Source organism: Furipterus horrens, unplaced genomic scaffold (assembly GCF_987537825.1).
Source record: "Furipterus horrens unplaced genomic scaffold, mFurHor1.1.pri manual_scaffold_9, whole genome shotgun sequence".
Classification (NCBI taxonomy): Eukaryota; Metazoa; Chordata; class Mammalia; order Chiroptera; family Furipteridae; genus Furipterus; species Furipterus horrens.
Window position 1 is genome coordinate 78726513 of NW_028327179.1, and position 19843 is coordinate 78746355.

Here is a 19843-nt window from a genome sequence, read left to right on the forward strand (position 1 = left end):
TGAGAGATACATCAATTGGTTGCCTCTTACACATCACAACTAGAGAATCTGTCCCACAACCCAGGCTTGTGCCCTGACTGGGAATTGAACCAATGACCTTTTGGTACACAGGCTGGCATTCAATCCACTGACCCACACCAGCCAGGGCAGGTCACTATGTTTAAGTACATAAAAAGTAACATATAAAAAGGAAGTCTGAATTGCTCTAGGTGGCACCAATGGACAGAATTGTACCAAGTGACTAGAAGAAAAAAATCAGCTCAAAATAAAGGATGTGCTAAAAGTAAGACATCCAAAAATGCCAGGGAAGAGTTAGGAACTAGTATTTTTTAGTTTTGTTTTGCCTTTTGAGATGTTCAAACATAAAGAGAAAATACAGTCCCCTACACGAGGCCTGGCCAGCATAGAGCAAGTAAGCTTTGTCAGACCCTCACTGCTGTAAATGCAACATCACAGAATGCCATTGATTTACCATGAACTTATAGCAACTAAAGCTAAAGTTCTTCTCATTACTCAATTTAAATTATCATGTTAATTAGCACTGATACTGATTAGGAAATAATCAAAGTTTCTATGTAAATAGTATCATGAAGTTCCTACATATTTCTTTTGTAGAAATAAATAAAATATTACTAAATTAGCAAATAATACCACAAAGGTGTTATTATTTGCATTTTATAAGAAAATTAAAATACAAATTAGTATGTTGAGGCCCATAATCAAGGGCTAACAAAAATCTGTCTAGAATTATCCAAGTCTGTAATTGCACATTTTGCTACAGCATATTGCCCTCTCACAAGTATTTTCCATAATTGTTATCAATAGCACTATTTATAACTAAATTTTTTCATTTAGCCATATGTAGAGTAATGAATATACTCTTGGTTTCTTGTGTTTTATCCTCCTGTGTACATGTTTTAAAAACATGTGAACAATAGGTTTGTGGCTTGTTTAGTACTTCTAAACTAGAGGTTTATCTTAGAATATTTAAAAAGGAAACTACCTTTAATTCAAGCTGACAGATAAGGGTCTAGAATTATGCAAGTAGTATTTTATACTAAGACTCTTGAGAGAGTAAACAAAATAAGAATTATGAGCTTAAACAAAAACCTATGAACTATGATTTCAAAATTTATTATCATGAACCTAAAAGCCATTTAAAAAATTAAAAATAATAAAAGTTTTTATCAACTTTTCAGTTTTTTTCCAGCAGTGAATTGAACAAATCCATTAAAGCTAAAACATATTTCAGCAGAGAGAGTTCATGTAGGATCCTGCTGACCAGACTGTGGTTGATGCCCAGGAAGCAACAGGAAGGTCCTTGAACTGGGACACATGAAAGAGCTTAACATGTTTGATTTATACATTGCTTAGTAGCTCTGGAAAATTCTTCCTTTCTTATATTCTCAGAGATATGTATGTAGTAACATCTGCAATTAATTATTTCTGAAAATTGCTGTGATATATCATGGGATAATATCACAAGGGCTATTAAACTGAGAATCACATTTTCTCTGAATATACTGGGAGCTCTGCACAGCCTTTTGGTGTACCTTGGGGAAAGCAAGATGCAGATCTCTCCTCTACAACTGTTAACTGTCTCCCGTGAATGGTTACACCCTGGTCTATCTGTCAGGGTAATGATTATGGCTACACAAATGACACTCATTTTTTAATATGACCAGCTGTGACAACTCAACCTCTCACCTTCCCTGATGATAACACTCTTCATGGTTATTAAAAGTTTGCCATTTTACCTTATCAAGTTTCACTGCATTCTCTTGCCTCTGCTCTCAGAAGCCTTATTTGGCCCTGTTTGACTTGATACATGCTCTGCAACCTGAAAGGGTTTGACTGTAAAATATTCATTAGGTCATGCAACAAAATTTTCCTTACTTTTTTATTCTCTCTTTAAAGGACAATCAAGAGAAAAGCTTTCTTCTCCCCCTGGGAAATTTAAACACTTACCTTTCCTGTAGAGACATGGGACTTGGAAAAACTGCAGTAATATAATATTTTTAAATTTATTGTGGATTATTATTTAACAATGAAAAGAAAACTAGACTTCAAAATTTGTCATTGAATTCAGACAAAACCACCTATTAGGGTAATAAAGTTACCTCTGAGTTTGTGTTTCTTTACAGAATAAACACAATATCTGTCTCTGAAGAATATTGTAATAAAATTAGAAAAAGTATGATGTGAAAAATCCTGGCTCAATTTTTGGTATTTAGTAACTCTCCTAAATATTTGTTAAGTTTTACTGGATAGCTCAATTGGTTATAACATCATATCGATGTGCCAATGTTTCAAGTTCAATCCCAGACAGAACACATATAAGAATCAACCAATGAGTGCATAAATAAGTGGAACAGGAAATCTACATTTTGTTTTGTTTTGTTTTGTTTTTTTCCTCTCTCTTGCTCCCTTCCAATCTCTCTCTCTCTCAAAAAACAAACAAACAAAAACGAAACCTTTTTTAAGCAAATAATTGGTATGATACCTTGTTTTTTCTTAACTGAACACATAATTCTTTTGACAAACAGTGGCTGTTTTTCAAAGCCCAAATCATCTCTTAAGAGTTTATTAAGTGAATAAAAATAATTAAACAAGGGCACAAAATATATGATGGTAACAGACAATGGTAAAATCTCTGCAGAAGAAATTAAATGTGTGTGCTACTAACTATACTTTACATATTGACAGCATCATTTAAAAATAACTCGAGTATTATTTATGCACAGATTTTATTCTGAATACCAGAGCTTTATGTCCAAAAGAATATGCTTTACATTCTTTGTTTCTAATTTTGTATGAGAAATAAAGACTAAACATCTGTAGCAGTTGAAAAGCCTAAGTGAAAGAGTGATGTCTACAGGTAACGGAAATCTGAATTTGATTTAGAACAAAAAACAAAAAACTTAGTTCTGGCTCCCTCACACACCCCATTATTTCCTTACTGACATCACTGTCATCATTAATTCTTGATGGATACAAGGAGGCACAATCAGATTCCATTTTTGACAATGCTCTGGCTCTGTAGTTCAGATAAAGAAATAGAACTTTCTTGAGGACAAGGAATGTGTGCGTGCTTCAGCTTTCTTCTAAGTAATAGGGACTCCTGCAATTTTGCCACCAAAGAGAACTAGTGATCCTGGGATAAATTCAATCAGTTTCCAGAGAAATCTGAAACCATACCTCTTGAGAGTACAGTATTCCTTCACTTATCTCGGGTATTACATTCTAGATCCCCTGCGATAGGTGAAAATTCGCGAAGTAGGAATCTTACATTTATTTTAATATTTATATATATTTTAAGGCTTTATAAACACTTCCCACACACTTATAAACCATTCCCAGTCTCTTATTAACCTTTCCCACTCTCTTATTAACCTTTTCCACACTTTTATAAACACTACTTATGTTCTTAAACATATTCTATACTTTTAAACCTATGTAACTTTAACAACATACGTATATAGTACTGCAAAATCCCGCGATATAGCGAAAAATCTGCTGTACAGTATAGCATTTAATATAAGAATAATAACATTCTTTGTGTGCACATATAAGCAACAGAAGACTAGCTTGGGGGCTTTATAGGGCACTAGGCATATTTATAAAATACATATATTAACAAGATTGAGAGGCATTTTTTAAATTATTTTTATAAACTGTCTTCAGGGTAAATCATCATCTCTTTAAAGAAATAAACAATAAAACCATTAAAAATATTCCAAGTCTCGCAGAGGACATACATTAAGTTCAATGTGTGCTAGAGTTTAAATTTATAAAGAGTCCAGTTTGAAGCTCCCAAAGACTCACAACTTTTGATATTGGCAAAGGTGACCAAGAGACCAAAATGCTAAAAACACCTTGAATGGGATTAGCTCTGGGACACTCTTCCATTGCAGATCTTGTTAAATCTTTACCAGGGTCTTTCCAGACACTAGGCTGAAAACCCAAAGAACCACTAATCCATTTGAACAAAAGTTTTATTCAAATTTGGAAGCAATTATTTGCTCATCTCCTTAGAGTATCTTGTTATTTATTTTACTATATGTTATCTATAGACATATCACTTACTTATCAAGTAGCAAGAAGAAGACTCTACAAGATGTTAGTAACTGACTAACAGTGACTCAGAATATATGGTAACATTACTTTGGCAGTGACTCACCAGGAATAACAGCATTCCTTCTTTTATTCTTATTTTATTATAAAGTGCAGCTATATGTGGTCTACTTTCTTCTCATTCATAGTAACTCATTGTGTATTTCATTTTTAAATGATTCACTTATTTGCTATCTATGGTTTCCTCACTATATTATGACTTTAAAAAAATTTGTATGTTTTCTTTTTTCTATCAAACACTAGCAAACATCCATAAGGTGGAATAAAATCACAGTTGTCTTATATTCAAGAAAAGTTGCTTGATAAATATGATTTACTGAATCTTACAATGAGTTTGGATATCTTGTTTATTATTTCTCTGTACATAATACGCTTTAACATTATTGTATTTACTATTACAAGATTTATCATGAGAGTTAATTGGGAAAAATTTTCTGCTGCAATAGCAAAATTAATAAAACATGTTCTACATCTGTTTAAGTGTTTCAAAGAGGAATAGAGTCTATGTGCAGCCCCTCTACAAAAATAAAAAATCTTGTTTCTCCTGATACCCTGGTTTTCAAGACATTAGTTTTATTTTCCTCATTTCCTACAGTCTCAGATTTTAGAGATCTCTTACACCTGGTAGTCTCAACATCCACTTCTTTTTTATTTTTTAATAATTTGTTTATTTTATTTTTAGATCAACATTCACTTCTTAGTTCATATAACAAAATGTAGTCTATAATAGCAAATTTTGATCACAGGGAACTAGAAAACTTGAAAGGGAGAAACAAAAATCATGATATCAATGAAGATAATTTCTTTTCAATTATATATACTATGTAATTAAAACCCAACTCACAAAAATGTATATATACAAAGGTCTGTCCAGAAGGTATCCAACCATGTAATATGAAAAATAGGGAAATTTATTAAAGAAGATGCATGATACAAGAAACATTATACATAAGACAATGATGCCTCAGTTTGCTTCAAAGTAGGCACCTTGGTACCTCACACAGTTCTACCAATCACCATCAGCTACCCACTTGTATTTTCCTGAATCTCATAGATGGTCTGAAATCTCTTCCCTTTCAAAGGTGATTTTAGTTTCAGGAAAAGCCAGAAATCGCCGGGATGGTGCCAAATCTGGGTAGTAGTGGGGTTGAGTCACCTGGATGATTTGATGTTTCACCAAATAATTCTGCATTAAACATGATGCATGAGTGGACACATTGTCATGATAAACCTGTCAGTCACCAGCTACCCATAGCTGCAGCCTTCTGAACCATCTTAATAGCTTTTGCAAACTATAGTTAATGCAAAATTTGATGCAGATTTGTTGCTCTACTCACTCAGTCATTTTGAATGAGATGGCCACACAGTACACATGCTCACTCTACAGTGCCCCCACTGACCAGTACAGTGAAGTCACCATTATTCACACATGTGCATTCCATTTCCTTGGCTTCCAGGTTACATAGATATTGCACAAACCATTCTCACTATATTAACAATGGCTCAACTTTTCGGTACAGACCTCATATTTATAATCATTTTAATAACAAATACTCCTTTAAAGGTATCTATTGATAATACTAAGTAATTGGGAGCAGTTAACATCTCCTGAAACGTTTATATCAACCATTCAATTTCTCAGAATTTGAATATGATTATAGTGCATCAGTACATTTGCAGGATTGAGGAGTACAATTACTAATATACCATAATATTTTTCTTGACCACCAGATTTTACCTTATTGGTTTTTTTTTTATTTTATTTTTTGGTTTTTCAATTACAGTTGTTGGATTTTTTCCCCATTGCTCCCCCTTACTGAGCCCACTTCTTCTCCCACAATCATATCCCTGTCCGTGGTCCATGTCCATGAGTCATTTATACATATTCCTTGACTAAATCCTTCCCTTACTTATCCCCCTTCTCTCCCTCCCCCATCTCCCTATTGACTGTTATTCTGCTCCTTGTCCTACTTAGTTCATTTGTTTATATTGTTCTTTAGTTTCCTGTATTAGGTGATTATCATATGGTATTTTTCTTTCTTTGCCTGGCTTATTTCACTAAGCATAATTCTCTCTAGTTCCATCCATGTTGTCGCAAATGGCAGGAGTTCCTTCTTTCTCTCTGCTGCATAGTATTCCATTGTGTAAATGTACCACTGTTTTTTGATTCACTCATCTACAGATGGGCACTTAGGCTGTTTACAGCACGTGGCTATTGTAAACAGTGCGGCTATGAACTTAGGGGTGCATAAGTTCTTTTGAATTAGGGTTTTATGATTTTTTTTGGTATAATCCTAGCAGTGGAATTGCTGGTTCAAAAGGCAGTTTCATCTTTAGTTTTCTGAGGTAATTCCATACTGTTTTCCACAGTGGCTGCACCAGTCTGCATTCCCACCAACAGTGCAGTAGGGTTCCTGTTTCTCCACATCCTTGCCAGCATTTGTTGTTTGTTGATTTGTTGATGATGGCCATTCTGGCTGGTGTAAGGTGGTATCTCATTGTGGTTTTTATTTGCATCTCTCTGATGTCTAGTGATGTTGAACATTTTTTTCATATGTCTATGGACCTTCTGTATGTTCTCTTAGGAGAAGTGTTTGTTCAGTTCCTTCACCCATTTTAAATCAGGTTGTCTGTTTTCTTGATGTTGAGTCATATAAGCTCTTTATATATTTCAGAGATCAGTCCCTAGTCTGGGATATCATTGGCAGATATGTTTCCCCATATGGTTGGTTTCCCTTTCATCTTGCCGATGTTTTCTTTTTCTGAGCAGACACTCTTTAGTTTGATGTAGTCCCATTTGTTTATTTTTTCCTTTATTTCTCTTGCCTTAGGAGATGTATCCGTGAAAATATTGTTACGTGAGATACCTGAAATTTTCATGCCTATGTTTTCCTCTAGGACTTCTATGGTGTCACAACTTACATTTAAGTCTTTGATCCATCTTGAGTTTATTCTTGTGTGTGGTGTAAATTGGTGGTCTAGTTTCATTTTTTTTTTGCACGTCCCTGTCCAGTTCTCCCAGCACCATTTGTTGAAGAGGCTCTTCTTACTCCATTTTGTTTCTGCCTCCTTTATCAAATATTAGTTGACCATATAGTCCTGGATTCATTTCTTGGCTCTCTATTCTGTTCCACTGATCTATATGTCTGTTCTTATGCCAATACCAGACTGTTCTGATCACAGTGAGTTTGTAGTATTGTTTGTTGTCAGTATTGTGATTCCTCTTGTTGTGTTCTTCTGTCTCAAGATTGTTTTTGCTATTCAGCCTCTTTTTTGGTTCCATATAAATTTTTGGAGTATTTGTTCTAGGTCTGTGAAATATGTCATTGGTATTTTAATAGGAATTGCATTGAATCTGTAAATTGCTTTGATAGCATAGCCATTTTAATGATTTTGATTCTTCCCATCCAAGAACATGGTATTTGCTTCCATTTATTTGTATCTTCTTTAATTTCTTTCTTCAGTGTTACGTAATTTTCAGAGTACAGGTCTTTTATCTCTTTGGTTAAGTTTATTCCTAGGTACTTTATTTTTCTTGCTGCTATAGTAAATGGTATTTTCTTTTTTGTTTCTGTCTCTGATATTTTATTGTTTGTATACAGAAATGCCTTAGATTTCTGTATATTTATTTTGTACCCTTCTATTTTGCCAAATTCCCTTATTATATCAAGTAGTTTTTTAGTGGAGTTTATAGGGTTTTCTAGGTATACTATCATGTCATCTGCTTATAGTGATAGTTTTACTTCTTCTTTCCCAATTTGGATACCTTTTATTTCTTTTTCTTGTCTGATTGCTGTGGCTAGGACTTCCAACACTATGTTGAATAGAAGTGGAGAGAGTGGACATCTTTGTCTAGTTCCTGATTTCAGGGGAACTATTTTCAGTTTTTGTCCATTGAGTACAATATTGGTTTCAGTTTTCTCATACATAGCCTTAATTATGTTAAAGTATGCTCCCTCCATTCCCATTTTGCTGAGTGTTTTCATCATAAATGGTTGTTGTACTTTATCAAATGTTTTTTCTGCATCTATTAATATGATCATGTCATTTTTGTCTTTCATTCTGTTTAGGTGATGTATTATATTTATTGATTTGTGAATATTAAACCATCCTTGCATCCCTAGGATGAATCCCACTTAATCATGGTGTATGATCTTTTTGATGTATTGCTGGATCCTGTTTGCCAATATTTTATTGAGGATTTTAGCACCTATGTTCATCAGTGATATTGGCCTGTAGTTTTCTTTCTTTGTTGTGTCTTCACTTGGTTTTGGAATTAAGGTAATACTGGCTTCATAGAAAGAGTTTGGGATTTTTCCCTCTTCTTGGATTTTTTGGAATAGTTTGAGGAGGTTTGGAGTTATTTCTTCCCTAAATGTATTGTAAAATTTGCCTGTGAGGCCAACTGGTCCAAGGCTTTTGTGTGCAGGGAGATTTTTGATTACTGTTTTAATTTCCTTCTTTGTTGTTGGTCTGTTGAGACTTTCTGCTTCTTCTTGATTCAGTTTCAGAAGGTTGTATGTTTCTAGAAATTTGTCCATTTTTTCTAGATTGTCAAATTTCTTGCCATACAGTTGTTTGTAGTCATTTCTTACAATCGTTTGTATTTCTGTGGTATCAATCATGATTTCTCCTCTTTCATTTCTGATTTTGTTTTTTTTTTGGGTCTTCCCTCTTTTTTTCTTAATGGGCCTGCCTAAAAGCTTGTTGATTTTGTTTATTTTTTCTAAAAACCAGATCTTAGTTTTGCTGATGTTTTGAATTGTTTGTTTGGTCTCTATGTCATTTAATTCTGCTCTGATCTTGATGATTTCCTTTCTTCTTCTAGCCCTAGGCTTTGTTTGTTGTTTTTCTAGTTCTTGTAGCTTTAGGGTTAGATTTTTTATTTGAGATTTTTCTATTTTTTTCAGATACACCTGTATTGCTATGAACTTCCTTCTTAGGACTGCTTTTGCTGTGTTCCATACGTTTTGGACTGTTTTGTGTTCATTATCATTAGTTTCTAGAAATTTCTTGATTTCTTCTTTGATGTCATTGTTAACCCGTTCATTATTTAGTAGCATGTTATTCCTTCTCCATGACTTTGGGTGTCTTTGATTTTTTTCTCTGAGGTTGATTTTGAGTTTCAAGACACTGTGGTCTGAAAAGATGCTTGATTTAATTTCAATTCTCTTGAATTTGTTGAGGCTAGTTTTGTGTCCTATCGTGTGGTCTATCTTTGAAAATGTCCCATGTGCATTTGAAAAAAATGTATATTTTGCTTCTTTGGGGTGAAAAGTTCTATATATATATATCAGTTAAGTCCATGTGGTTTAGTGTGTTGTTCAATGTCTGTATATCCTTGGTGTTTCTTTGCTTCGAAGATATGTCTATTGTTGATAATGGAGTGTTAAAGTCCCAACTATGATTGTGTTGCTGTTAATATCCTTCTTGAGGCCTTCTAGTGTTTTCTTTATGTATTTGGGTGCTCCTATGTTGGGTGCATATATGTTTATCAGTGTTATATCTTCTTGATGGATTGTTCCCTTAAGTATTTGAAATGTCCTTCTTTGTCTCTTTTTATTGCCCTTGCTTTGAAATCCGTTTTGTCTTATATGAGTACTCCTACCACAGTTTTTTTTCATGTCCATTTGCTTGCAATACTTTTTTCCATCCCGTCACTTTCAGTCTGTGTAAATCTTTTGTTTTGAGGTGTGCTTCTTGTAGACAGCAAATATGTGGGTCCTGTTTTCTTATCCATTCTGTTACCCTAAGTCTTTTAATTGGAGCATTTAATCCATTTACATTTAAGGTTATTATTGACATGTATTTATTCATTCCGTTTGTACCTGTGTTCCTCTCCTCTTTTTTTCTTCTTTTTCTTAAAACATTCCCTTTAGCATCTCTTGCAATGCTGGTTTGGTGGAGATGTATTATTTTAGTCTTCCTTTGTCTGAGAAACTCCTTATTTCACCTTTTGTTTTGAATGAGAGCCTTGCTGGTAGAGTGTTCTTGGTTGTAGGACTTTGTTTTTCATTGCTTGAAATATTTTTGACCATCCCCTTCTGGCTTGTAGTGTTTCTGTTGAGAAATCAGTCGATAGCCTTATCGGAGTTCCCTTGTATGTTATTTGCTGTTTTTCTTTTGCTGCTTTTAGGATTCTCTCTTTGTCTTTGAATGTTGCCATTTTAATTATGATGTGCCTTGAAGTGGGTGTTTTGGGGTTCCTCTTCATTGGGACTCTCTGTGCTTCTTGGACTTGCATAACTTTTTCTCTCATCAGGTAGGAAAATTTTCTTTCATTACTCGTCCTATCAGCTTTTCTATTCCTCATTCCTCTTCTTCTCCCTCTTTTATTTCGATCATCCTGATATTATTTTTCCTCATGCTATCCTGTAATTCACTTACATCCTCATAGTTTTTCAATCTTTTTTCATTTTGTTGTATTGTCTGGGATTTTTTTTTCTACATTGTCCTCTAACTCACTAATCCAATCCTCTGCTTCGTTTAGCCTGCTTTTGATTGATTCTACTGTTTTTTTTAGTTCAGAGATTGTATTCTTCATTTCTTCCTGGTTCTTGTTAATAGCTTCTATGTTCTTTTTTATGCTGGTGTAGTTCTTCCTAAGTTCTCTGTAATTTTCTTGGAGCTGTTGGTAACTTTCTTGGAGGTTGTCGTAGTTGTCTTTGAGGTTGTCTAGTATATCGAGCTTCTTCACCACCATTGTTTTGAATTCCATGTCTGATATTTGGGCTATGTCTATTCCATCTACCTCTCTTTCTGGGAATTCCTCTTTTCTTTTCATTGAGAGATTGTTTCTGCATCTTACCATGTTGGATTCTTATTGTTTGTTTTTGTTTTTTGAATTTGTCTGCTTTGACTTCTCACCTTTGTGGTATGAGATTCTTTATGGTAGATCTGGGGGTTTCAGTGGTGCAGTCTCTTTGATCTCCTGAACCTGATGCTCTTGGGATACCCTTTATCTCATTTGTTTATGCTGTCTGGTTATATTTCAGATGCTCTTTGTTGGTATCTTCCTTCTGGCTATTGACTGAGAGTTACTCTGTCCACTTTGTCTTGAGTTCTTTTGTGGAGATGCTGTTAAAAACATAAACACACAGCCCTAGCAGGAAACCCACACCCTCAAAAATATCCCCCACTCTCTATCCTGCTATCGTCAGCAAATGAGCCAGTATTAATATAAACGTAGAGAGGTTAGGGCTTTTTTACTATAGAAAGAATTGATGAGTTGTTTTTGAAGAGGAAAAATATAATTTTTGTGAGAGGGGATGATAGATTAGTAATAGGAGCAAGTAGTGTTGAGACTATGCAAGACAGTAGATAATATTTACATTGTATGCTAATAATAATAAAAGAAAAAGAGAGAAGAATGCAGAATATCATAAGAAAATGGAATTGTACAGTATTAGATTTATATAGTAGTTTTGTTCTATTTATTTAGTGTGATAGGGAGGCTAAACAAAACAGAGAAACAAATAAACGAAAATTAAAGAGGAAAAATAAGGAGAGATGGTATGAAATAAATTAAAGAGATAGTTTTTTTTTAAATTTTAAATAAAAGTAAGAATTAAAATTAAAAGTAAAATAAAAAACAAGAAATTTAAAAAAATTAAAATAAAATAAAATACAAATAAAAAACTAAAATAGAAATAAAAATTTAAAAAATTACAAAAGGAAAGTTTTTACTCAGTTCAGCCTTTGTGTGTCGTCTACTTTTTCTGGATTCACAGCTGGTCTAATGAGGCAGGCCAGAGGTTCCTGATGCTTGCAGCAGCAGCGTGCACCTGTATGCGGTGTTGGTCGTGCACCTGCATTACTCCCACACGCGTGTTGTGGCCCATGCTTTCATCTGGTGCCTGTTGGAGCCGGCTGGGGGTGCTTGTGCACACGCGCACCTGCACGCTCAAGGTGGCCTGTGTGCTAGCCTCAGGCCTGCCGAGACATGCCCCGGGAGTTGGCCTCTCGTCCCTTGGGGCAGCACCCTGGACACTTGTGCATGGTGGAAGAGAGCGTCTGTGAGTCGCTGCCACCCACTGTTCCCGCACCGCAGCCACCTGCCATTCCCACACCCGCCTGGGCGCGCACAAACAGAGCCCGCGCAAGTGGTCTGTGCTCCAGCCTCGTGCCCACTGGGGCTGGCCAGGGGTGTCTGCGCCCTGTCTTCTGCGTGCCCAGCAGGCCCTCACTGCGCCCACTGGGGCATTGATCTTATATCTGTTGGGGTGTGTCTGAGGGGCACCCCGATGGGCAGCCAACGACCTGGCTGCGCGCCTGGGCCAGTGGATGAGGGCACTTCCCTTTGTGCACCTGCACGACCCAAGGGGAGGGTTGGGGAGTAGGCGAGTGCACTTCTGCGCCTGTGCTCCTCAAGAATGTCCTATCACCCCCAAACTTTCCTTCCCTCTCCGCAGTACACAAGAGAAAAATATAAAGGAGAATTATGTTCTCACATGCACAGCAGTATGCCGTTTCTTGTCTTTCAGCACCAGATGCCATCTTGCCCAGTCCTGGCTTTGCCAGCGGGCAGGGATCCACTCTCCTCCCGATTCCTCTCTGGGGAAGCCTGTGGTTGCTAAAAAGCCTTTGTGTACTTCCAGCCGCTGCTCGGGGAGCCACACAGTCAGAAATCCCATCTTGTTTCTTTTTCCTCCACTATCCTCATCAAACAGGTCATTCTCAGATGGTTTTCTCTAATCCAGCAGTGCCAAGGCTTGACTCCTGCCAGTGTCCAGCTGCTCACTGAGATGTTCTGTCTACAATTGGTCCAAACTACAGACGAGTCTCGGGAGCCAGAAAGTGCAGCCTCCCCTCACTCCTCCACCATCTTCTCCGTAGCCTACCTTATTGTTTTTCCTTCATTTTTTCCTTTGTTCAACTACTTATGATGGTATGTTTGTCTTATATATGCATAATCCTCTTTTGAAATAAAGAGGATTAGAAAAGGAATGAATCAACTCTGAAACACTACCTGATAGTGAGCTCATTGTTTAGAATAGATGACTTCAATTGTCATCTTGACTTGTGAATCTCAACTTTACCAGATTTCCTATAGCAAATTGTTCTTTTCTGAGTGGTACAGAATGTGGTAGTCCATGGGTTGGTCAACATTCTCTAGAACATATTTTAGGATTTGTAGGTAATATATGTTCTTGGTCATATATTCTTGTGTGTGTGTATGTGTGTGTGTTTTAACTTTTAAGTATGTAGCACACCATTCTTAGTTGGCAGTTGTGTAGAAACAGGCATTGAGCCTACTTCACCAGGAAGCAGTATGCTGTGAAATGCTGAGAACAGCGCTAAGGTACTTCGGGGCTCCTTTTTTTTCACTCAAGGATGCTTTACACTGGCAAGACATTACTTCTCAAGGAGCCAGATTTCCTGGTACCATCCTCTGTCTGCTGTTCTAACAGAGGTTCATCTATAATTCCCCAGTAGGTCCTCTGAAACACTCTCTGAACAGGACCTAGTAAGGCGTGGTCGGCGTGGTCATGAAATGTGCTGAGTTTTGGAGCTGAATAATCCTAATCCAGATTCTGGCTGTGTGACATCCTGTCAATATGTCCTTGTGTAAATTAAAGGGCAAGATATTCAATTTCTTCTTTAGTAAAATGGAAACACTAAAGCCAGTGTTGTGTAGATGAACTGAAATAAGGTAACATTTGACCAAGTGAGTTCCCAGAGCCTAGAGCACTGTATTGGCTCAGACCCTGCCAGGTTCCTCCTCATTCCTCCAGGCAGCTGCCAAACAGCAGGAGCAGAAACAAGTGCTCACATCTTGTAAAAGTCAGTGTCGCATGGCCCAGGCAATTTCTTTCTCTCAGTCGCTGCCCAGCTCAGTGTTACTTTCAGAATTTTTTCTTTCCACTGAACTCACTATTTGCAAACATTTATAAAGACACAGCTGTTTTTTAAAGTTCCTAGTCAAAATGCCAGAGTACAGAGCTAAGGAAATCTACTGATGAAAGGGTGTTTTAGAAGCCTCACACTCACATACTCTGGAACCACCTCTTCCCCAACCTAACCCTGGGAGGCTTGTTTTAATTATGAGATAATGTTAAAATCTCAAAATCGTATTCAACATTCTATGTAAAGAGCTAACCATTTATGCCTTTGCAAGAAATAATGTTGTATCATATCTGTGTAAGAGTAATTAAAGTTGTATTTGATCTTGATATTAAGTCTTTGATATGATTCATACCTTCTTAGATTGTTCTCTTGAAGCATGGTCATCAAATGTTAGAGTGAATGGCGCACACTGTGCAGATCAGTGCACTAGCTCCAAATATAAAAAAGAACTAATTCTTTTGAAATTTCATTCCCCTAATTGTTATAAAACATACAGTTTTTACCATTAATTATTAGTTCCCAAGCTGAAAAAGAAAAATTTCATACTGATATTCCTGGCAGGTAGCCTATAATGGTGTTGATAATAAACGTTAACAATTTTAGAAAGTATCATATTCTTCCTTTAGGCTCATTATTCAAGACACAATGTGCTGATAGGTGTCACCAGTTATGTGCTATACCTATGTGAAATTTTTCTCCTCATGCCTCTTCATTCTATAACTACATGTTTAATTAACCAATATTTCATTTGTTGAGTCCTTGGCATCGTGCTAGGACATGAGTGTTTATCCCTGACTTTGCAATTGAATTGCCTATGGCAGGGATTTTCAACCATTGTGCCACGGCAAGCATACTGGTGTGCAGGGAGAAAAATTTTAAGGGGTTAGAAACAAGGAAGAGAAGGGCCATGACCCTGGGTGGGAGCTCCACGTGACTTGTGAGATACCTGTGGCCTGAGAAGCTAAAGCTTAAGTGGTGGGAGGCAGCAGCAAGGCCCAGGACGGGCGGCTGCATAGGGTAAGGGAAAGGGTGTATAGCCAGGACCATGGGGGAAAAGAGCAGCTGCAAGATTGTGGTGGTGGAGCCCCCGAAATCGGGGGACTCCCCCCAACCCCCGGGTATGGGCAGGGGTGGAGAAGTAATGAAAACAGCACATGCGTGCATCGCCCCAGCATCTGGGACATGAGCATGATGCAGCAAAAAGAGACCAGGGCTGGCACCAAAAGCTAGGGAGGTGATTGGATGGGAGGGACATACTCTCCCATCTACTTCCGCCATGCAGGGGATTATGTGGAGGTCTTTAAAAGAATAGTGAGCAGAAACACTGGGCACTTTTGCTCCCCTGTTTCCAGGCTGATGTGTTTGTGTATGTGTGTGGCGCGGGGTGGGGGGTGAAGCAAGTGGGCCTCGCTAGGAGGATTCCCATGCCCTTGCTTGAACCTTCTAGGACCTGATTGGCCAGGAGCACAGCAGGTCCGGTAAGAGGGCAGTGGGGGAGGCTCAGGTGGGGGATTCAGGGAACATGTCTGGCCAGTAAGACCCATTCCCTTTCATCAGACAGGAAGTAGGGGCTGCCCACACCTCTTCCACAGATGGGAAACTGCAGTGGCTGCCGCCCGCCTGTGGCCCATGACTCCCATGCAGGCCTGGCAAGCCCCATGACCCTTTCCCTGAGAAGACGCCATGGTGGCTGCTGCCTATTTCTGGTCCATATCAGTGTGGACCTGTCAGTAGGAACCCAGTGCAACTGGGAAACAGGCCCCGCGTCCCTCACTGAGAGTTCTGGGCCTGACCAGGACCACACCAGGCACTAGGCTGCTAAGGGTGGAGTGTAGGCTTGGGCCAGTGGGCCCTAGGAGCCAGTGCAGCTGGACGGCAAACCCCATGCCTCTCCCCCATGTGCAAAGCTATGGGAAGCACTGCACTCGCAAGCCATCTGGGTGCTCCTCTGGCAGGTTGGTGAGTGAGGGCGTGCCCCCCATCAATAAACCTGTTGTATATATTTTAAATTAAAAAATTCATTTTTCCTTTTCACAAGACTCTGTCTCCAGACTATTTTTGCCTATTGTCACAGAGGGGCAGGACCCCACTGGTGTTCGGTTACAAGATGGCATTCCTGCAGGTGTTTTCCAAGGATGCTTACTTGGGAGTTATGTCCCCAGCATGTGGAGAATTGTACCTCTAGCTTTGTGATAGACAAACACTAGCATTAAGCTCAACATGTGGGACACTTCAGATTTCTCTTACAATAATATCCAGCCCCTGGCCTATCCTTATTCAGAGGCTATGCGCATTTGCTTTGTCATTAGCCAAACAGAAACACTGGGCAGTGTTCTTAAAATACGGCAAGGGGAGTCTCAGGAGTTTTGCCCTAATACCAAGGTTGTGCTGGTTCTCTGTAAAGTGGACATACAGACCAACCTAGACAAACTGAAAGAGATGTCCAAGCAGAGGTTTATCCCTGTTACACTTGAGCAGGGCACTGTGTTGGCCAAGTAAGTGTAAGTTGTGTAGTACACGGAGTGCTCCTCTTGATCCTTTGAGTGTAGCATCAGGGATGTCTTCCATGTGGCCATATCAGCCTCCCTTGGCTATGGCCATACGCAGTTGCACCATATTGATTCACAATAGAGACTGCAGTGATCTTCCCAGCTGTAGGACAGCCAGACTAAGGTAACAATAACAAAGGCAAGATACAGAAGAACTGAGCCAAGAATTGCAACCTCATGTGAGGAACCTGGCAGGGGCAGTGTGTCCAGAGGACTGTGAATGGCAGAATTGTTTCTCTTCCTGTACATGGCTTTCTGACCTCCTGACTGTGGCTGGGACTTCAGGACAAGTTGAGTGAGCAATTTTCCTAGGCAGAAGGTGCTACCATCCCCCTCATCCTCATTCCTCTCCTCTACACAGGAAGATGAAGGAGCTAGCAAAGAAATAATATGGGCCAGGAGCTAGAATGGGGCAGTGGGGTTGAGGAAGCTAGCATCAAGCAGTGACCTTGGTTGAGTATCAGTATATGAAGGGTGCCTTCCCTCTTTACTGCCAGTCCCCATATCCTGGCCCTGGCTTCCTTCCCTAAGGAAAGTGTCTGTTCCATGACCCTTCCTTTCCTCTCCTGTCACTTTTAGAGCTTTTCTCACTTATCCTAACTTCTAGGCAACATGCACTAAATTAAAAAGCAAGTTGAAAAGACCCTCTCCCGGTATACCCATCAATTCTAGCTCCTCCTTTTCTACCTAGAACACAAAAACAAACACAGGGAGGTTGCCAAATTGAACAAACAAAGAAATATTGTCCAAATGAAGGAATAAAACAGAACCTTAGAAAAAGAGCTAAGTGAAGCAGAGATAGCCAACTTATCAGATACAGAGTTCAGAATACCGCTGAGTAGAATTTTCAGACATCTCATTGAATATGGCAAAAGCATACTGAAAGAAATGAAAGTTAGATTAAGTGAAACAAAGAAAAATTCACAGGAAATCAACAATGAAGGGAAGGAAGCTGAAATTAAAATCAATGATTTGGAACATAAGGAAGAAATAAACATTCAACCAGAACAAAATGAAGAAACAAGATTTCAAAACAAAACAAAACAAAACAAAACAACAACAACAACAACAACAACGAGAGTTTAAGAAGACTGTGGAACATGTCCAAAAGTGCCAGCATCTGAACCATAGGAATGCCGGAAGGAGAAGAGAGGATCAAGAAAGTGAAAACTTATTTGAAAAAATAATGAAGGAAAACTTTCTTAATGTGGTGAATGAAATAGATATACAAGTTCAGGAAGCACAGAGTCCCAAATGGGTTGGACCCAAAGAGGATCGCAACAATTAAAATGCCAGAGGTTAAAGATAGAGAAAGAATTTTAAAAGCAACAAGAGAAAAGCAGAGAGTTACCTTCAAAGGAGTTCCCATAAGACTGGCAGCTGATTTCTCAAAAGTAACTGCAGGCAAGAAGGGACTTGCAATAAATATACAAAGTGATGAAAAGCAAGGACCTACACCCAAGATTACTCTATCCAGCAAAGCTATCATTTAGAATGGAAGGACAGGTAAAGTACTTCCCAGACAAAGTAAAGCTGTAGGAATTTATCATCACCAAGCCCTTATTTTATGAAATGTTAAGGGGATTTCATTAATAAAAAGAAGATGAAAACTATGAACATTAAAATGACAACAAACACAATTATCAACAACACAACCTAAAAAAATAAAAATAAAAAAAAACTAAGCAAACAACCAAATAAGAACAGAATCATAGGTATGGAGATCATTTGGCAGGTTATCAGCTGGGAGGGGGTAGGGGGAGAAATGGTACAGGGATTAAGAAGCATAACTGTAGCTACAAAATAGACAGGGGAATATCAAGAATTGTAAAGAAAATGGAGAAGTCAAAGAACTTATATGCATGACCCATGGACATGAACTGAGAGGGGGGATTGCTGGAGGAAAGAGGGGAGCAAAGAGGGAAAAGTTGTGACAACTATAATAGCATAATCAATAAATTATACTTAAAAATAAAATAAAGTTTTACAGTAAAAAATATAAAGGTAGAAGCACAAACAGCTGTAGACACAGAAAACAAAGTTAGAGTGCTTTTTTCCAATATGTTCTGTGTATCCTAAGGTACAACCTGAAGATCTAACCTGAAGATTGTATGAAAGATACCCCATTTCTAATGATTACAGTTGTTTTTATAGCCTCGTATCAGCACATTAAAGTTTCTTATTAAATATAACCTACTACCTCCCATTACTTTTGCTTTCTATTACTGTATTTGTGTATACATGATTTATCACTTAAGGAGAATATGAGGTCATCCTTAGGATATCCTACTTTATATCATGGTTCTCAAACTATGAAAAGGCAGGGAGTGAATATAATTTAGTTTTATAAAATATTTTGAAATGGAAGATAATATCTAGATTTGAGGTAATACCTGAGACAAATTTTCTTCTGAAAACACATATACCACTCTCTTTTAAATAAACAAATATTTACATATGTATAAATACACATTTTTATATTTACAAGAACACTTAGAAGTGTGACTGTCATCTCTAGAAACACCAATCTACCACTTACTTACTTGGTTTTCTTACCACCTATCTATCCTTTTTTTCCAACATTTTTTATAAGTGCCTCCTCATGTTCTTTCCTTGGGTCTAACTTTTTATTTTCTTTAACATCTCTCAATATGACCACCAGGCAAAATATATTCAACAGTTTAATTCCATATAAATTTCAATTCTCTAATTCCCATTAATAAGTTCAGCATTAAGGCAAGCAAGAAAACATGTGTCTCCCCTTCCCTCATATTCTGTGAATAATGTTATTTTGGTTCATCCCTTCTGAACCTGCCTGCCAACATCTAAAGCTCTCCAAATAACCTCTTTCTTCCCCTGTTAAAACTATGCTTTAAATATCTTAATTTTTTTCCATTTATTGACAGATCTACATCTATCATAATCTAGTTTCTTGCAAGTAGGCATCTTTTCAGTTTCCACATTACTTTACGTTACTGTTGTGGCCATATTATAATGTTCTAAATTATTATTTTATTTCATAACAAAATGTAGTTCTAGCAGGTTTCACAATATCACCATTAAATTTTTCTAACATTTTTTTTCCTGTGCAGGAAAAACTTTTGTAGCATAATTCATAAGTCAGTTTCCTACTAGGTGAAAGTAATATGATCTCACCATAAGAATGTTCATAATTGCAAATAAATAGAGTAGACCTGGTTTCCCATTTTGAGAAAACAACATTACAACAAGATTGTTGACCCTAGAGGTAATAAACCTTGGAAAACCTTGAGGTCACTAGTCACTAGAGGCTTGTATTTTGCTTCTTTAAATCC

General features: G+C 37.6%; 1 pseudogene; it reads left to right on the forward strand.

The window, feature by feature from the left end:
- The first annotated feature begins 16087 nt into the window (after positions 1–16087).
- Positions 16088–16712, forward strand: LOC150001991 (rho-related GTP-binding protein RhoN pseudogene; annotated as a pseudogene).
- Positions 16713–19843: the final 3131 nt, after the last annotated feature.